The sequence below is a fragment of the Lissotriton vulgaris genome, chromosome 8 (genome assembly GCF_964263255.1).
Source record: "Lissotriton vulgaris chromosome 8, aLisVul1.2, whole genome shotgun sequence".
In the NCBI taxonomy this organism is placed as follows: domain Eukaryota; kingdom Metazoa; phylum Chordata; class Amphibia; order Caudata; family Salamandridae; genus Lissotriton; species Lissotriton vulgaris.
The window spans coordinates 1,559,573,682-1,559,592,561 of NC_141696.1; the positions used below are offsets into that span (position 1 = coordinate 1,559,573,682).

An 18,880-nucleotide genomic window follows, 5' to 3' on the forward strand; every position below is an offset into this window, starting at 1 on the left:
GAACTGAAACGCTGTCCCACATCTCAAACGTTTACATTTGATGTAAGAAAACATTATCACCCTGCGTCGATTTTCACATGTAATTAATGTAATGAATTCACTCGGAGGCATCTCTGACATGTAGTGAACGGAAAGAGCTTATTCCTGTTGGAAGATGCCAGTCATGTTGAGATCAGTCTATAATATAAGGCACCAATCACACTCACTGCATGTCAGGTGTGACTTGCGAGTGAATCTCACATTTGGTGCAGAGAAAGGGCCACACACTTGTTTGTATATTCTGGTTCTTTCCAAAAAGTGGACTAGTCACCTACGGGGGTTCTACGATGCCTGTGCAGAAGTAACTTGAATAAAGCTTTTTTCGCAGCTAGTGTTAAGGGGTGTGGAATCTCTGAGACTTTACAAGACCTGTCTTTTGAACGAAGCTCTTTTCACACAAAGTGCAGGTGGAAGGACATTACCCCAGTGTGGATGTTCTGATGCCTTATAAGACTTATCTTCTATGTAAAGCTTTTTTCATAGTCCATGCAGTGAAAAGGTCTCACTCCTATATGTCTGCTCTGGTGTGTTAGAAGACATTCCTTTTGAGTAAAGGTGGTCTTACAATTTGTGCAGTTATAGGGCTCTTTCCTGTGTGTGTTCTTAGGTGCATTTGAAGATGTAACTTAACAGTAAAGCTCTTCTCGCACTCAGTGCAGTGATAGTGCCTCTCCCTGTGTGTATTCTTTGGGGTATTTAAGATGGGAGCTTTGAGTAAAGCTCTTCGAACACACTGTGCACTGACGTGGCTTTACTCCTGTATGTAGTCTTTCATGATTTTTACGATCTGCCATCTTAATAAAACACTTTTTTTCACATGTTCTTCGATGCGCCTTGCGAAGTTTCTTCATGGTGAATTTCTCCTTAGACTGTGCGCATTTAAAGAGTCTCTCGTTTGTTTCAAGACTTTGGTATTTCTCTTGTGAGTATATTTGGAACTCTTTCTCATTCATTCTTCCGGTTTCTGATTGGTGTGCTGCAAAATGAAAAGTGAAAAAGTATATGAGAAAAGTTGATAAAAAATATTAATCACAAAGTGTTAGTGCTGTACATCTGATGGATTATTTCAGGAAGCTGCTGGTGTTCCAAAAAAAGGAAAGTATTATTTTTTTAACAGACAAATGTGCAGTTCTTGAATCTTGAATCTGAACTGCTAATAGTTTTTTCTACAGGAAAAGTGTGTTGATATAAAAGTGCTATGCATCACACAATGGTAAGTGTAAGGTTTTCTAGTAGTAAGTGAAATGCACCAAACTCCGAGAGATATACTCGACATCTGGGGATATTTCCTGCCCAGACGCCGCAGCCAACATTATCAGCTCAACAAACATTCTCTCACAAAAAAATTAAGACTTCCAGTAAAAGGAAGCAAATGAAAGAGTTAAAGTAGAGGAGATTTTAAAGGAGACAATGAAGTGACATACTGGTCAGGCTGACCACAGAGGAGATTTTCCCTTTAGATCTCAAGGAGAGGGTGGTCCCTCCCATCCCTTTCTAACACCTCCACATGGCAATACACCCTGTGCTCTTTGTGTTAACTTTTACCCAGGCCACACCTGCTTGTTTAGGATTTTTTCCTTCCACTTTGTGCACTGCTCTCACTTCAATTTACCTTCTGTGATTGAGATAGCGAAAGGTCGTCATGTCTAGGCCACTGCTACTAACGGTACTGAGAGAACAATTGAAACAGCAGTCCAGCGAACTCTTGAAAGGCCAGCTGCTGGACATCCAAACTCAGTTTCCATCCGCAGAGGCCAAGACCACAGAATTACACAGACCTTGATACCATCCCCATTCCGATGGAAATTAGAGCAGACCGTTTATCCTCTTCATCATAGGACTGCGGTTCAGGTGCTTGCCGCCTTCCAAGAGGTTACAGCTTCATAGACATAATTAGTTTCCAATGCAATTGCACAGATTTTTCCAGATAGGCAAACATTATCACCATTAGAAATGAGGACTGTGAATTCATCACAGCCTTTATATGATAGGTTAGTATAGGTTACTCAGAACTTATTTTAATTATTTAGTACTCACTACAATGTTATGCCATAGAGTTCCAACCCACTCCCACTCCATGATGCCTGGAATTAACTAAATATCAACAAGATGGCTTTCACACATAATCGCTGTGACAGGATCCTCAGTACGGAACAGGGTGAAGGGAGGGTCTTTGAAGTGGTGCAGAAGGTGGTGTCTTAGAACAGCATGTGAGAATATCTGCTAACTAGTTGGGGAAGTCAGAGCTCTTCTCAGCCATCTGGCTACTGAGAACCTGAAACAGCTGCTGAAGGAGGAAATGTAACATTTGTATTAACTACTGGGAAAAGATAGCAGGAAAAGGGAACTTGGGAATGGAGCCTGCCAAGAGGAGGGCCCAATGCCAAAACGGGGGCTGAAATGGGGTAGACAATGGCCCACTTCTCCAGATACTTCTCGCTCATACCTACTCATGCATCTGCCCCTGCCTGCCACAACAAATTCTGCCACATCTAATAATGTGCCTGCCTTGCCACACCTGATCATCCCATGCCTGCCAGCTTTGGGGTCCCTGGCTCTTCCCCCTCCCCCCACACAATTGTTGTGGCTTTGAATCCATTTTACCAGAACTCCAACTTGTGCCCTACAGATCAAACACGTATCTCTGCAGCAAAAGCATTAATCCACTGAGCTATTTTTCATAAAGAACAAATCTGTCATATACAGGATACCTGCAATGTCCTATAGCAGAATCATTGCCACAGCTCCAGGCAGGTCTGGATATTTTTGACAGTGTTGGGGCGTGTGGCTTCTATGGTCCTACACCCCAGTTGGGGCAATACAGTTTGAATATCGTCATAAGCAATATGTACGTAACATGCAGAGCGGGCCCTCTTGTATCAGCAAGTGCGATGAATGAAGAGCATCTTGTAGGTTAAAGTACATCTTTACACAGCTCCACATCCCCTTCACCCCCCCACCCCCAAAGAAATCACTGGAATTCGCAAAAAGTAAACACTGAAAACAGTAGATCCTAAAGTTAATCTTACTTTATATTGACCACCTTCAGCTCTGTAACTGGTTTCCATCTCTTCAAATGTCCCCTAACTTCAACTTGCTGGGTAGCCAAGAACCGATCCCTGGGTCCGCTCGGGCAGTACAGAGTTGGATTTGTTTCCAATGTTACTAAGCAGCTTCTACACAAATTTGTTTAGACACCTGCCCTTTTTTATTTCAGGCACAGAAAAGGTAGGATAGATATTTTAGGTACCATCAGGAGCAGCATTTGGTCTTCACAGCCAATTCACACTTTTCATTCTTCTATACTGAACATTCACAGGCATACATTATACATATATTAGGTAAATCTAAGAGGGACAGTGAGCGCCAGTTCGAGTCAGAACGCTCGAATTTATTACTGCATTGTTGCGCTGCCCTCCCGAGTTAACAAGCGCTCATTAGCATACTACCGCGTCGCTAGTCTGACAAAGCGCGCTGCAACATTCTAATTAAGTGTGCTGCCTGTGTGGAATTTTCTGTGCCCGATTGTGAATACAATTCGCGTTCTGTAGCTCATATTGTGCCCCAACCCGATTGCGCTTTTTGGCTGACTGCCATGTTGTATCTTATTGTTGTTTGTGCCTCCCTGCCCTGAACTCCGCCCCGCTCCCGCCTCCCAGCTGCTCCTCCCTCGCCCCTCCCCCTCTACTATCCACTTATGACAGATGCATTTGCGTGCAGAGTTCACGCGCAGCGGTCGCGCCCCATGCGCGCCAAAGGTTAGCCCGTCTGCGCCCGTCCGAGCCTGGACCGCGCCCAGCGCCAGACCCCTTGGTCCCCGCCGCTCCCAACCCTCTAGAGTCACATATGATGCCGCCACTCTCCTCACCCTCAACCCCGGACGCACACCACAATGCTGCGAAGCCACCCCAGGAAGTACCCACGGCCCATTCGCCTGCCTCTCCTGCAAGTTCAACTGCATCAGGACCCTCACCAAATCCACTTCCTCCAAACAAAGCTCCGACTCTAACCACCTGAAGTGCATCCTACTCAACACCCGCTCGGTCCACAGACACGCAATTGAGCTCTGGGACCTACTCGACACTGCTTCACCGGACATCGCCTTTCTTACAGAAACATGGATGAACACATCATCCGCTCCCGACATCGCCATTGCCATACCGGATGCTTACAAGATTATCCGAAAAGACCACACCAATCAAAGACCGCACCAATCAAACAGGAGGAGGCCTCGCCATCGTCCACAGAAACACCATCAAAATCACAACCAGCTCCGACGAAAATCTTGCAACCGCCGAACATCTCCACTTTCAGATCCACACCGACCCCAGGACCACACTTAGAGGCACCCTCAATTATAGGCCTCCAGGCACCCGCACTCAATTCAGCTATGACATCACGGACCTCATCAGCCCACACGCCCTCGCCTCCGAGAACTACATTCTTCTAGGAGACCTCAACTACCACCTTGAAAACAAACACGACAGCAACACCACCACCCTTCTGGACAACCTGGCCAATCTCGGACTCAAACAACTTGTTGACACCCCCACTCACTCAGCCGGACACACGCTCGACCCTATCTTCACCTCCAGCAAGCACATCTCCTTCGACCGCACTACAGCTCTCCATTGGACGGATCACAGCTGTGTTTACTTCAGCTACAAAACCACCCTGATTCACAACCGCCCACAACCTATTCCTCTGAGAAACTGGAACAAAATCACCACCGACCAACTCCTCACATCACTCAAACAAAACCCTCCCCCCTCTCAATGGACCCAGACCAAGCGGCCACCAACCTCAGGCAATGGATCACCCTCAGTGCAGACGAATTAGCACCCCTGAAAAAGCACCAGATTAAATCAGCCAGCAAAAAGGCTCCCTGGTTCAATGATGAACTTAAAAAATCCAAGAAGCTATGCCGCACCATGGAAAAGAATTGGAGAAAAAACCCTACCTCAGACAACTTGGCCTCCCTCAAGACAGCCACCCGCAAACATCACCAAATGATTTGATCCGCCAAGAAATCAGCACTCAAGGAGCATCTCGACAACAACACTCACAACAGCAAGGAACTCTTCAATATCGTCAAAGAATTCACCAACCCCACCGCAGCATCCAACGACATCACTCCCTCCCAAGACCTCTGCGATGCACTATCCTCCTTCTTCTACAACAAAATTGCCGACATCCACAACAGCTTCGAGAACTCTCCCAGCGATCAACCCGCCCCACCCCTTTCAGATCCTACTCCTCCAACTAACAAGCTCAGCGCCTGGAACCCAATCTCCACTGAAGACACCATTCGCCTCATGAACACAAATCCACTCTGGCTCGCCTTCTGACCCCTGTCCCCACCACATCTTCAACAAAGCTGACTCCATCATCGCACCCCAACTCCGCGATATCATCAACTGCTCGTTCAACTCTGCCACCTTTCCAGAAAGCTGGAAACACAGCGAACTCAGCGCCCTCCTCAAGAAACCCACAGCAGACCCCTCAGAACTGAAAAACTACCGACCCATATCCCTCCTCCCCTTCCCTGCCAAAGTCATCGAGAAAGCCGTCAACAGCCAGCTCGCCACCTTCCTTGAATCCAACAACTCCCTTGATCCATCTCAATCTGGGTTTCGAGCCAAACACAGCACCGAAACCGCACTCATTGCAGCGACCGACGGCATCCGAACACTCAGGGACAACGGAGAAACAGTGGGCCTTATTCTACTCGACCTCTCCGCCGCCTTCGACACAGTCTGCCACAGCACCCTTATACAACGCCTTAGCAACATCGGCATACAAGGAAAAGCATTGGACTGGATCATCTCATTCCTCGCCGGGAGAACTCAAAGAGTCCGACTCCCCCCATTCTACTCAGAGGCCACCGAAGTCATCTGCGGCGTACCTCAAGGATCCTCACTCAGTCCCACCCTCTTCAACGTATACATGAGTCCTCTCGCCTCCATCGCGCGTCAACACAACCTCAACATCATCTCTTACGCCGACGACACCCAGCTAATCCTCTCCCTCACCAAAGACCCCAACACCGCCAAAACCAATCTTCATGAAGGCATGAAAGAAGTTGCTGAATGGATGAAACAGAGCCGCCTAAAACTCAACTCAGACAAAACGGAAGTGCTCATCCTAGGATCTTCCACCTCAGCCTTCGACAACTCTTGGTGGCCTTCCGCTCTGGGCACAGCACCCACAGACCATGCACGTAACCTTGGCTTCATCCTAGACTCCTCTCTTTCGATGTCCAGACAAGTCAACGCCGTCTCGTCCTCCTGCTTCAACATACCTCGCATTCTCAAAAAGATCTTCCGCTGGATCCCCCTCGATACAAGAAAAACTATCACCCACGCACTGGTCACGAGTCGGCTGGATTATGGTAACATACTCTACGCCGGAATCACAACAAAATTACAGAATAAACTCCAGCGCATCCAAAACGCATCAGCGAGACTCATATTAGACATCCCGCGCCAAGATCACATCACCGGACATCTAAAAGACTTCCACTGGCTTCCCGTCAACAAAAGAATTACTTTCCGCCTTCTCACCCACAAGTCCCTCTACAATCTATGACCCGAATGCCTCAACACTCGACTGTCCTTCTACAAACCCACCCGCCAATTAAGATCGTTCAATCAAGCCCTCGCTGCAGTCCCGCGCATCCGGAAATCCACCATGGGTGGCAGATCCTTCTCCTTCCTGGCTGCCAAGACCTGGAACTCACTCCCCACCCACCTTCGCCTTACTCAGAACCACATCTCCTTCAGAAAAGAACTGAAAACCTGGCTATTCGACAAATAATATAGCCCTTCCCCTAGCGCCTTGAGACCCTCTGGGTGAGTAGTGCGCTTTACAAATGCACGAACTTGAACTTGCCTACAGAGAATTTATACTATGGAAAAATATGCAATTATGTATGCGCAAATAATTAGGACTACTGTTGTATCTCCTTTTCTGCCATCTCGTCCATGGTACATTCCCTGCCCCTTCCACTACGTCATTCCCATCTAGTTGGTATATCCTTGCATCATCAGTGATGTCACTGACCATGTCATGAGTGATGTAATATGTGATGTCATCAGCAGTGCATTACACACGCAAGTTATTGTGAGTCCAACTAACTATAACGTGGAATTTCATTGGTTTTATGTCAGTAACATTTTCAGCTAACTATAACTGGTGTGAAACCTATGGTTTTTCAGTGAATTTCAGTTTTTTTTAAAAGCTAATTCCTTTCTATATCGAGGTTCTAACCTACGATTGTTTTTTTATAAATTTGCTGTTTTGAGTAAGTATTATTTATTTACTTATTTTTTTTTAATCATTTTTTGCTGGGGCGCTCTGGGTGCGCGCTCCGGTAAGCTCTCTGGAAAGCGCACCCAGAGCGCTACTTTCGTTCATAAAAAAAATATGAATGAAAAGTAAATAATAACGCAAGACATTTAGTACCATACATATAAAAGCAGTTTTTTTAAAATAAGGAAATGATAATGATTTTGCATTTCCGTGAAACGATCAAAACGTCACTTTGGCGCGCCGCGTAAGCCCCCCCGAAAGCGCCTACGTTCGCGCCGCGTATGCGCCCCTGAAGCGTCTACGTTCGTGCCGCGTATGCGCCCCGGAAGCGCTTACGTTTGCGCCGCGTGTGCGCACCCGGAAGCGCTCCGGTGCGCGCAGCGTCAGCGCGTCAAGTCATATCACCTTAAAATAACACTTTTCATTGGTTGCTAACAGTTTTTTTTACAAAGAATGAAATCCCCACCCATTTCCTTCACTTCTTCTTTCACTTTTGTGACTGAAAGACCTGGCTTTTTGCTCTTGCATCTTTCTGGGTTAATCATGGCTGCCAGACCATCCAGCAGTGAAGAGGAGCCTGAATTCATCAATGAAGAGCCTCCTCAGCCAAAGGTGAAGGAACATTTAATTTGGAAATTTTTTTCATTACCACCTAACCAGAAAAAGGTGAATGCTCCAAAAGTGGAGTGCAGGATCTGCAAACATGTCCTGTCACGGGGTGACCCCAAAAAAAATATTCATTTGGGAACTTCACAATGATACGGCATGTGGAGAGGAGGCACCCCCAGAATTTTGCCCGGGAAAGTGTCAGGGCTCTGGCACAAGAGGTTCCCAGTGATGGGGCCTCTACATCCACCGGAGGAGCAACTACTTCTGGAAGGGGGCGATCGCAGGAGCTGGTTCCTAATATACAACCTGCATTCAACAAAGGTGTTGTTAAATGCAGATACTGTGACCAACTCCTTACCTATGGGGAGCAAAGTGTCCTGCTCATGGTTCGAGCATTGGAGAACCATCACCGCCGTTCCCAGCCCTAATTTGTTTTTTTTTTTTTGCTCCTGTTGAGCAGTTTCTATTCCCTGTTTTTGTTTCTGTTCTTAAAAAAAGAAGAAAAAAAAAGTTCTTTTCAGAACTACCTCCAATTCTCATCAAAGAGCTATATTCTTAAAAAAATGAAAAAGAGTAAGTGAAGTGGAGTGCATTGATAATGGAAAGGAAAATGAGTAAGAAAGAACAGAAAGGTATGAGAGGAGAAAGGAAGTGAAGTAGGGGGACTGAAAGAAGGTGAGTGTTGGGAAGGAAAGTAAGGAGAAGGAGAGTGAATATGGGGAATGTGGATATTCAAAGAAAATGTTGAAAGGGAACGGGGGTGTGGAAGGGTAAGAAAAGATGCATTGCTGGAGTTGAAGACTGAAGGCCTCATTTATGAGGCCATGCGTCACTTTTACGCCACCGGAGCGTCACTTTTTGTGACACACCAGTGCTGTAAAAAATGCACCTTATTCAGTCATATTTACAAAGTGACGCATCTACGTAGATGCGTCACTTTGTAAGCCCCTGCGCCACATTATTCCTACGTCAGGTGTAATGTATGCAAAAGGGACGTATTGACGCAAGAAAGGGTCGTAGAGGTGACGCAGTGAAATCTATGAGATATCACTGCATCATTTTTATGACGCTGTTGCTTTCAAATATTACGCCTGTTTCACAGCAGGCGTGCAGGCCCGCAGGCCCTTTCACATGGGGCTTGGCCCCATGTGAAAGGATGCATTGCTGGAGTTGCTTCCTTTTTGTGACACACTCCAGCAATGCATCACTTTTGCGCTTACAGATACGTCTGAAATACTGACATATCTGTAAGAACTTCCAACATAATATGTCATAAATTTAATATGACACATGAGTCGAAGACTGAAGGCCTCATTTATGAGGCCATGCGTCACTTTAACGCCACCGGAGCATCACTTTTTGTGACGCACCAGTGCTGTAAAAAATGCACCTTATTCAGTCATATTTACAAAGTGACGCATCTAGGTAGTTGCGTCACTTTGTAAGCCCCTGCGCCACATTATTCCTACGTCAGGTGTAATGTATGCAAAAGGGACGTATTGACGCAAGAAAGGGTCGTAGAGGTGACACAGTGAATAAACTGGGGGCCTCATTTATGAAAAGTGACGCATCGCTGCGTGAAAACAGCGATGCGTCACTTTTCACTGCGCACTCCTTACAACATTCCTGATGCGTCATATTTAATGTATGACGCATCATGTCGCAAGGAGTTAGATACATCAGTATTTCTGACGTATCTGTAAGCGCAAAAGTGACACATTGCTGGAGTGTGTCACAAAAGTGACGCAACTCCAGTAATGCGTCCTTTCACATGGGGCAAGCCCCATGTGAAAGGGCTTGCGTCAGTCTTACGCCTGCTGTAAGGCAGGCGCAGGATTTTGACGCAACAGCGTCATAAAAGTGACGCAGTGAAATCTCATAGATTTCACTGCGTCACTATTACAAGGCTTTTTGCGGGGGAACGCCCCCTCTGCATTCATTATACCTGACGCAGGTATAATGTGGCGCAGGGGTTTAAAAAGTGACGCATCTACCTAGATGCGTCACTTTTTAAATATGGCGCAACGAGGCGCATTTTTTACAGCGCTGGTGCGTCACAAAAAGTGGCGCACAGGCGGCGCAAAACTGTCGCAAGGCCATCATAAATAAGGCCCTGGATTTTCCCCATGCTTCGCTCCCCGGTGCGCGTAACGGGCGCTCGCCCCGCGCAAATCAAATTTTTTTTTTGCCCAGCGGGACCCTTTTATAGCCCCCACATCAAACCTAGTGGGTCGGGGGGGGGGGGGTCTACCCTGCCCCCTTATGGTCATTTCCCCCTTTGTTTTGACCACCTCTTATGTCTCGATCCTACCGAGACACAAGATGGCGGCCGCTCCGGACTGTTTCGAATGTTTACAGACACCAGAGAGCCAATCACCTTTCCGTGCGCAAGTCGCGTGGCGCGCCCGGAGCGCTCCCCGGTGCGCGTACCGGGGCGCTGCTATAGATATATATATTTTTTTTAACCTAAATTACTCAAAATCCACTGAAGCACATATCTTGAGACATAGCAAAGGCACATCGGGCTACCAGTCCCTACAATTTTGCCAAGTTTGGTGGAAATCCATTCAGCCGTTCGGGCTAAAAGTGAGGTCGACCGCCCTATGGAAATTAACATGGGGAAAACACGTTTTGGGACCCTCCTTTTATCTCAGCCCCCGCTTGACAAATCCCCCCCCAAACTTTCAGGGAAGGACCGGGGCGCCGCGAGGCCATTTTGAGGAAATTTTCAGGCAGATTCCTCAACCGGCGCCAAAGTTATTCCAAATAGAATGTTGAGATTTAACATTGAAAAAAATCCTAACTATAACTACCTACTCAGAAAAGGGGGTGGTGATGAACAGAGTGTCTGAATTGAGCAGACCACTCTTACCCAGTCCAAAGATCAGGGCTTGATCCATCACCGTTATTTATCTCACTGCCCCATCCCAGCTCAGAACCTGGCTATATGCAAATCAGTCTGTCCCTGGCCCAGTGCATCATGGGAACAGGGCAGACTAAACTACCAAGCCAATTCTTCACCAGAAAGGAGACAAGCTACCGGGGACCGGTTTCTGGCATTTCAGCCGTCTTCGGCCCAGCTTGCTTGAATCCTGATGGAGCAGTGAGAAAGGGACTCATGTCTGAGTATACCCTGCCACACCTATAGTGGCCAAAAACGATTCAGAAAAGGGGGTGGTGATGAACAGAGTGTCTGAATTGAGCAGACCACTCTTACCCAGTCCAAAGATCAGGGCTTGATCCATCACCGTTATTTATCTCACTGCCCCATCCCAGCTCAGAACCTGGCTATATGCAAATCAGTCTGTACCTGGCCCAGTGCATCATGGGAACAGGGCGGACTAAACTACCAAGCCAATTCTTCACCAGAAAGGAGACAAGCTACCGGGGACCGGTTTCTGGCATTTCAGCCGTCTTCGGCCCGGCTTGCTTGAATCCTGATGGAGCAGTGAGAAAGGGACTCATGTCTGAGTATACCCTGCCACACCTATAGTGGCCAAAAACGATTCAGAAAAGGGGGTGGTGATGAACAGAGTGTCTGAATTGAGCAGACCACTCTTACCCAGTCCAAAGATCAGGGCTTGATCCATCACCGTTATTTATCTCACTGCCCCATCCCAGCTCAGAACCTGGCTATATGCAAATCAGTCTGTCCCTGGCCCAGTGCATCATGGGAACAGGGCAGACTAAACTACCAAGCCAATTCTTCACCAGAAAGGAGATAAGCTACCGGGGACCGGTTTCTGGCATTTCAGCCGTCTTCGGCCCGGCTTGCTTGAATCCTGATGGAGCAGTGAGAAAGGGACTCATGTCTGAGTATACCCTGCCACACCTATAGTGGCCAAAAACGATTCAGAAAAGGGGGTGGTGATGAACAGAGTGTCTGAATTAAGCAGACCACTCTTACCCAGTCCAAAGATCAGGGCTTGATCCATCACCGTTATTTATCTCACTGCCCCATCCCAGCTCAGAACCTGGCTATATGCAAATCAGTCTGTCCCTGGCCCAGTGCATCATGGGAACAGGGCAGACTAAACTACCAAGCCAATTCTTCACCAGAAAGGAGACAAGCTACCGGGGTGAGAGTATTCTGCTTAATTCAGAAACTCTGTCCATCACCACCCCCTGTTGTTTAATTATTTTGTCCACCATAAGCGTGGAAGGGTATACTCAGATGTGAGTCCCTTGCTCATTGCACCATCAGGATTCAAGCAAGCCGGGCCGAAGACGGCTGAAATGCCAGAAACCGGTCCCCGGTAGCTTGTTTCCTTCCCAGTGAAAAAATTGGCTTGGTAGTTTGGTTTGCCCTGTTCCCATGATGCACTGGGCCAGAGACAGACTAATTTGCATATAGCCAGATTAAGCCCTGATCTCTTGACTGGGTGAGAGTATTCTGCTTAATTCAGAAACTCTGTCCATCACCACCCCCTGTTGTTTAATTATAACTACCTACAGGCATCCGCCAGTAGGTAATATATATTCATTTTTTTTTACACTGACGAAGCTCGTTCCGAGCGAAACGCGTCTGTTAGGGGTGAGGGGTATGCAATAAAAACATTCTGGAATCGGAGACCTGTTTGCTGGCCTGTCTTTTAGCCTAAACCGGAGTGAAAACGTGTTCAAGTGTGTAGCGGTTCACCACCGCTGGCTGAGGCACCCGGGAAAAGGAGGAGCGACTGCGGTGAAACGAAACTGTCCTAGAAACTAATATGGCTGTTAGCCCCGAGGCGGAATAAACCACGAACCTGTATACGGAGGACCAGTACTGTACTCCGACGAAGCAAGGATCCATTTCATCGCCCCACTAACGCTCTCTGAACGGCAACACTGGCAGCGTCGGCTGGCGCCTCAGGAGATACCCGGAAGAAAGTTTGGTGAGTGAAGCGGCGAAGTGAAAAGCAAATGCAATTGGTTTAGCCTCTGTCCCGTAATTGGTCCCGTAAAAGCTTTGCATACCCCGCAAGTGTGAAAACTCACCGCCCCATGTTAAAATATACTAATAACTTTGAACAATTAGATTCATAACGATGTCGAGTGCTGTGGAGCTCAGAGAGGAAAGGGAGACAGCAGCAAACTTAATGTTTAAATCAGCCACGTAAACCTTGGCCAATACTGACAGCGCAGCAACGTCAATTACACCACCTAGCAACCTGAAAATACTGTACCAAAGGCTGGAAAAACTGCTGGAAAGAGAAGTGAGGAAATGGTGGGAGGCGACTTCCCTCCAACGATACGTAGATTGCGATCGGGTCCCGAGAGTACTCCGCATCTTCACCGTCCCCTCCTATGAAAACCCTAATCCTGCCCTACTAAAGGAATGGGCGCAATACATGGCAGAATCAGCAAAAGGAATGGTACGCATGCTAATTAAGTATGCGTGGATTGACCGCGACGATTGCCTCAAGGAAATAAACGAACTGGAAGAATTAATCAAAAAAGAAAAAGACACGAAGACAAGCGAAGATATGAGGAAATTGATGACTAAAAGAGTGAAGGACAATGAATTGGGAATCAGAAAAAGGAAGCAAACTAAATTCCAACGTGACGAGCAGGACTACATGACGGGGAGAATTCTAACCTTTGCTCGCAAATTTGACGCGACAAGAAAGCGTCTTGCACAAGGAACTGCTGCACCAAGCAATGCAGAAACTTCAGAATCGGAAGTATCAGATGAAGAAACAACCGGAGCACGGGCAAACAAGGATCAAGGAAAGGAAGTTTCTCCTTTTTTCGACGAGTATCAGGTCATCAAGGAGACGAGACAACGGCCACAGCAACGCAATCACCCCCCCAACAAAACCGAAGAGGAAAACGAGGAGGGGCAAGAGGGGGAAATGTAGCAGCCGCTTCCCCAATGGTAACGAGAAATGCATCGAGACACAAAAAAATAGTAAACAACATAGAGGACAATAACATCATAAACCTCTCTGACCGAATACCAACGAAGGATGAAATCAACATCCTTAAAAAAGGACTAAGCTTTTGTCCATCAGCTGACCTTGATCTAGTAGATATCAGAATTGACCTTTTTAAATATATACGAAAATTGAAATTCCAAAAAATCTTTGCCTTACAATCTCAAAACCAAAGACCTAAAGAAGACAATGTCACTGAAGTCAATTCAGAAACAATAGATGAATTTCTTAATACACCCCCCAACGCTAGTATGTTGTCACATGAGAATTTGGAGGAGCATATTCCTGGGTCACAAACAGAAAATACTGCACAAACACAAATACGCGACCCAAGCAATGTGAAAAACAAAGCACGAAAATTACCAACTGCTCCTCATGACGCCATTGACGTCTTTAGTGGTGCCATCCAAATGGATCTGGAGAAATTAACAAAAGAGAAAATGGACATGAGAAACTCAAACATTTCGAGGAAAGAATGGGAAGCAATAAAATCCCTAAAAAACGACATCTCAATAGAAATTAAACCTTCTGATAAGGGGGGAAATATTGTGATCTTTTCAAAGGAACATTATGAGCAAGAAGCTCTAAGACAACTAAGAGACCCGGATTGCTATACCATCATAAAGAGACAAGAATATGTACAAAGCACAATGGATTTCCAGAGGATGCTTGAAGAATGGAAAGAAGACGGGATGCTTAACTCTGATGAATTCCTTTACCTACAATGTGTGGCACCGACACTACCAACGTTCTACCATCTGCCCAAAGTCCATAAGAATCCAAGAAGACCACCGGGACGCCCGATAGTATCGTCTATCGGGAGCCTGCTAGAAAATACATTGCGATTTATAGACATTTTTCTAGCTCCAATTGTGAAAGACTTACCCTCTTATGTGAGGGATACACAAGACTTCCTGAGACAAGTTGACAACATCACCTGGGAACCAAACATGCTCCTAATCACCCTAGATGTTGTCAATCTCTATACATGCATCGCCCATGAAAATGGTCTAACAGCAGTAAAATGGTTTCTGGACAGAAAACCTGAGAAATTTAAACAACATAATGTGATGCTGTTAGATATGATAAGATTTTGCTTGTACCATAATATCTTCATTTTCTCTGGGGAAATTTATTAACAAACCAGGGGCACTTCAATGGGCTCGTGCTTCTCCCCCAGCTACGCAAATTTATTCGTGGGTTGGTGGGAGAGGCACGAGGCATGGGGTGAGATAAACGACCAGTGGACTGACAAAATTCTTTTATGGACAAGGTACATTGATGACCTTTTTATCATCTGGCGCGGGGATAGAGCCTCGGCTGAGGACTATATCTTTTCATTGAATGACAACATTTGGAATCTAAGATTCACGAGTACTATCAGCAACAGCAAAGTGTGCTACCTAGACTTGGAAGTCTATATAGAAAACGAAAAGATCCAAACGAAACTATATAGAAAACCCACGTCCGGGAACGCTGTTCTTCATGCAGCAAGCCACCATCCAAAAAGCTTAATACACAACGTTCCCTATGGTGAATTCTTACGCCTAAAGCGCAACTGCACAGAAACAGCGGAATTCACATTAGCAAAAGAGGAGGCCATCAAAAGATTCCAAGTCAGAGGCTACAGCAAATACACTCTAAAACAAGCTGATGAAAAATCCTCAAAAATAAACAGGAGGGATCTCCGAGTAGTTAAGCCTATACAAAAATCAGAGGAGCCTACTAGAATGATCACAAACTATAACACTAAAGCAGGAAAAATTGTGCAAATATTTAAAAAAAACTGTCACATCCTGACAACTGATCAAGTACTCAAACGAATCCTTCCTGAAAAACCGTTAATTACATATCGACGGAGTCAATCTTTGGCAGATCACCTTGTCCATAGCCACTTCTCCCTAAAAAAACAACCGATGAAAATATCCAAATCAAAAGGCTTCTTTCCATGTCTACGGTGCAAGGCCTGTAAAGGTAGTAAAAAAGTATCTAGCTACCCAGGAAGAACAAATGAAAATACACCGAACAGGGAAATTAAAAAATTGCTAAACTGCAATTCAGAGTACACTATTTACTGCTTGGAATGTCCCTGTGGGAAACGATACATAGGAAGCACTATCAACCCCACGAAACTAAGAATTTTGGAGCACATGCGTGCCATAACAAAGAACGATAGGTCCTATCCGGTGGCACGCCACTTTGCAGAAACACACCAGAGCAACAGAGATCTGTTGAAATTCTACTGCATTGACCAAGTGGAACGATCAGAAAGAGGGGGTGATAGAACCAAAGCACTTCGTACTCTGGAATCAAAGTACATAATCGATCTTAAGACCATGGCACCGTGGGGGCTCAACAACGATGAGGAGATGTGGGTTGATCTATAATGCCTGAACCATTTGACACTCTACGCAACTTGATTGGATACAGACAAATGAACAAGGAACTGTAAGAACTGTTAAATCATCGGAAATAACAAAAACTAACAAAACTCAATAATGAACTCCGCAGAAGCGACAATTTGGTATTACAGTATAACTTGCAGTAATTTATGCCCATCCAGGGCTACAAAACGGTTATTTAACTTTAATAATGCCCATTCCGGGCATTATAAATGATAAATATATGAAATATTAACTATGCACTTTAGTAATGTTCAAAGTGAACAGTAACTGCAATGTATGATCAGTTTGCTGTCATATGTTTTTTAAGAAGGGTATGCACTAGAGCACTTTATTTAACAAACCCCAGTAAGAAAGACACTAATATGTTTGAATAAATACACTATAAGATGGCCGCCACAAGGGTAGCACTAAGGTATTATACCTTCTTCTATGTTGTTGCATTATAATGTGAAGTTGTCTTTAAAATGGCGCCAGTAAAATCACGCAAACTGACACTGACGAAGCTCGTTCCGAGCGAAACGCATCTGTTAGGGGTGAGGGGTATGCAATAAAAACATTCTGGAATCGGAGACCTGTGTGCTGGCCTGTCTTTCAGCCTAAACGGAGTGAAAACGTGTTCGAATATATATATATATATATATATATATATACATACACACACACACACAGTAAAATGGTGTTCTGTTAACTACTTAGAACAAATCATCCACCCACTGTCAGTTTTCAGAGTATTTACTATTTTTTCAATATCACAGAACTTTTGATGTTGTGCCAATGAGCATATACATTCTTTTGGCTCAATGGTATGAATCTGTAGAACCTTATTTAGGCCTATTTACAAGAACAGGATTGGGATTAGTAAAATTATGCTATTCATAATCCTATGACACAAAAATTATCTGAGCCAGCTGGAAACCAAATAAAGCTTCCCAACAGTGGTGTAATGCCAGAAACGAAGAGTAGATTCATGAATATTGATATGGCTGAGATCTTGGGTATGGCCTGATCTATTCAATGTTTACGGCTGTAAATAAATAAGCTATAATGGAGAAGAGAGATTTTGTACTCCCCTCTTTCTAATTCACTGTTGATACTGGCTCAGAGATTACTTTTCCAAATCAAAAGCTTTATTCTCAAAGTGCCTCTTAGAGTCCAGTCCAGGTTCTTCTGCTTGTTGGATGAAAGATCCCATCACATCCAGGTAGGCCAGCACTACACATCAGCCACAATTCCGTTGAAGCCTAGCAAGGATTTTGTTTAGTGTTCTAAAGAAACAAAGTTGTCAAAGTGGACACACGTTGTGGAATGCACTTTTATTTTTTCCTGAAAAGGCCTTCTTGCCTTCTGATGGCAGAGTATTATAGCTTCAGATAACCAGCATACTATGAGAACCCCTGACAAGGGATTCCATGTGCCACAAGCAACTGATCAGTCTGTCTGAACTTACTTGTTCTATCTTGCAGAATTTAAAGCAACTATTTCAATCAAGAGTACATCATGTATTTTCAGCTGTATTCTTTGAATCATTCAAATTAAACTCTGGAGGAATTCTGAGAATGAATCAAGGGGGAGGTTCTTAAAATGACTTGATCATCCATGACTGCAAATATGGTTCTTTGAAGGTGAAAGATTGAAGTTCACTTACTCACCTTGCAGATGTCAAAGCTAATAGTAATGCTAGTTTCCATGATAGAAATTTTAGTTCAGCTTTGTGAATGAGTTTGAAATGGCTTTTCATCAATTACGAAAATACAGTATTTAGTTGCCAGGGATAGGAAGGATGCTTTGTCAGGGGATAAACTCTAAAAATGCCTCTAAGAAACTCCTTTACAATTCTGTTAGACTAAAAGGATGGCTTACATGCAGATCTCCTAAAACGTGGTATTGCTGAGTGTACGTTCACAATAGTATGCGAAAGCCTGGTCTTTGCCAAATGTAGGGAATAGAAATCCTCATTTTTCGAATTGAGAGGAACTGCCTCTATGGCTCCTCTGGTTAGTATAGCCACAATTTAAATTGTTAGAGATTGACATGGAGACGGGACTCAGCATTGTATGAAACAATGTCTAGATCCCAATGGCCTGGGTTATAGACTTGCATTATGTGAAATACTTCGATATTCGACACCCGACTGATCTCAGAGAAAACAAGCATTTGCAATGCAATAGGTCTCGCATTTGCGAAAGTTTGAGCTATTGGCATTGTAAATGACAATGCCCTATATTTATGTGTTTAAAAACCTGCAAGCTGTGCATAAACAAGCACTTTGTACTTATAGCTCTTGCTCATGAGAAGCAAAGCTGACATTCTCTTTTACTGAGCCTTGCTTCTCATAAGCAAGGACTATACGTACAAAGTGCACCGCTTGCAGGTTTTCAAAACAAATGAATAAAAGGTATTGTCATTTACAATGCCAATAGCTCCAACTCTATCAAATGCGAGACCTATTGCATTGCAAATGCTTGTTTAATAGGGTCGTTCAGTTGTACATGTCTTCTTGGTTATATACAAGGTAACAACTAAATACTTTTATATTATAACTTTTCAACATGCTGCACAGCAGCCACACTGCTCTACAACATCACTAAAAGACACTGACAA

General features: G+C 44.9%; 1 pseudogene; it reads right to left on the reverse strand.

Annotated features, from left to right (window-relative positions):
• Positions 1-373: 373 nt before the first annotated feature.
• Positions 374-12,756, reverse strand: LOC147700407 (uncharacterized; annotated as a pseudogene).
• Between the last annotated feature and the right edge of the window lie 6,124 nt (positions 12,757-18,880).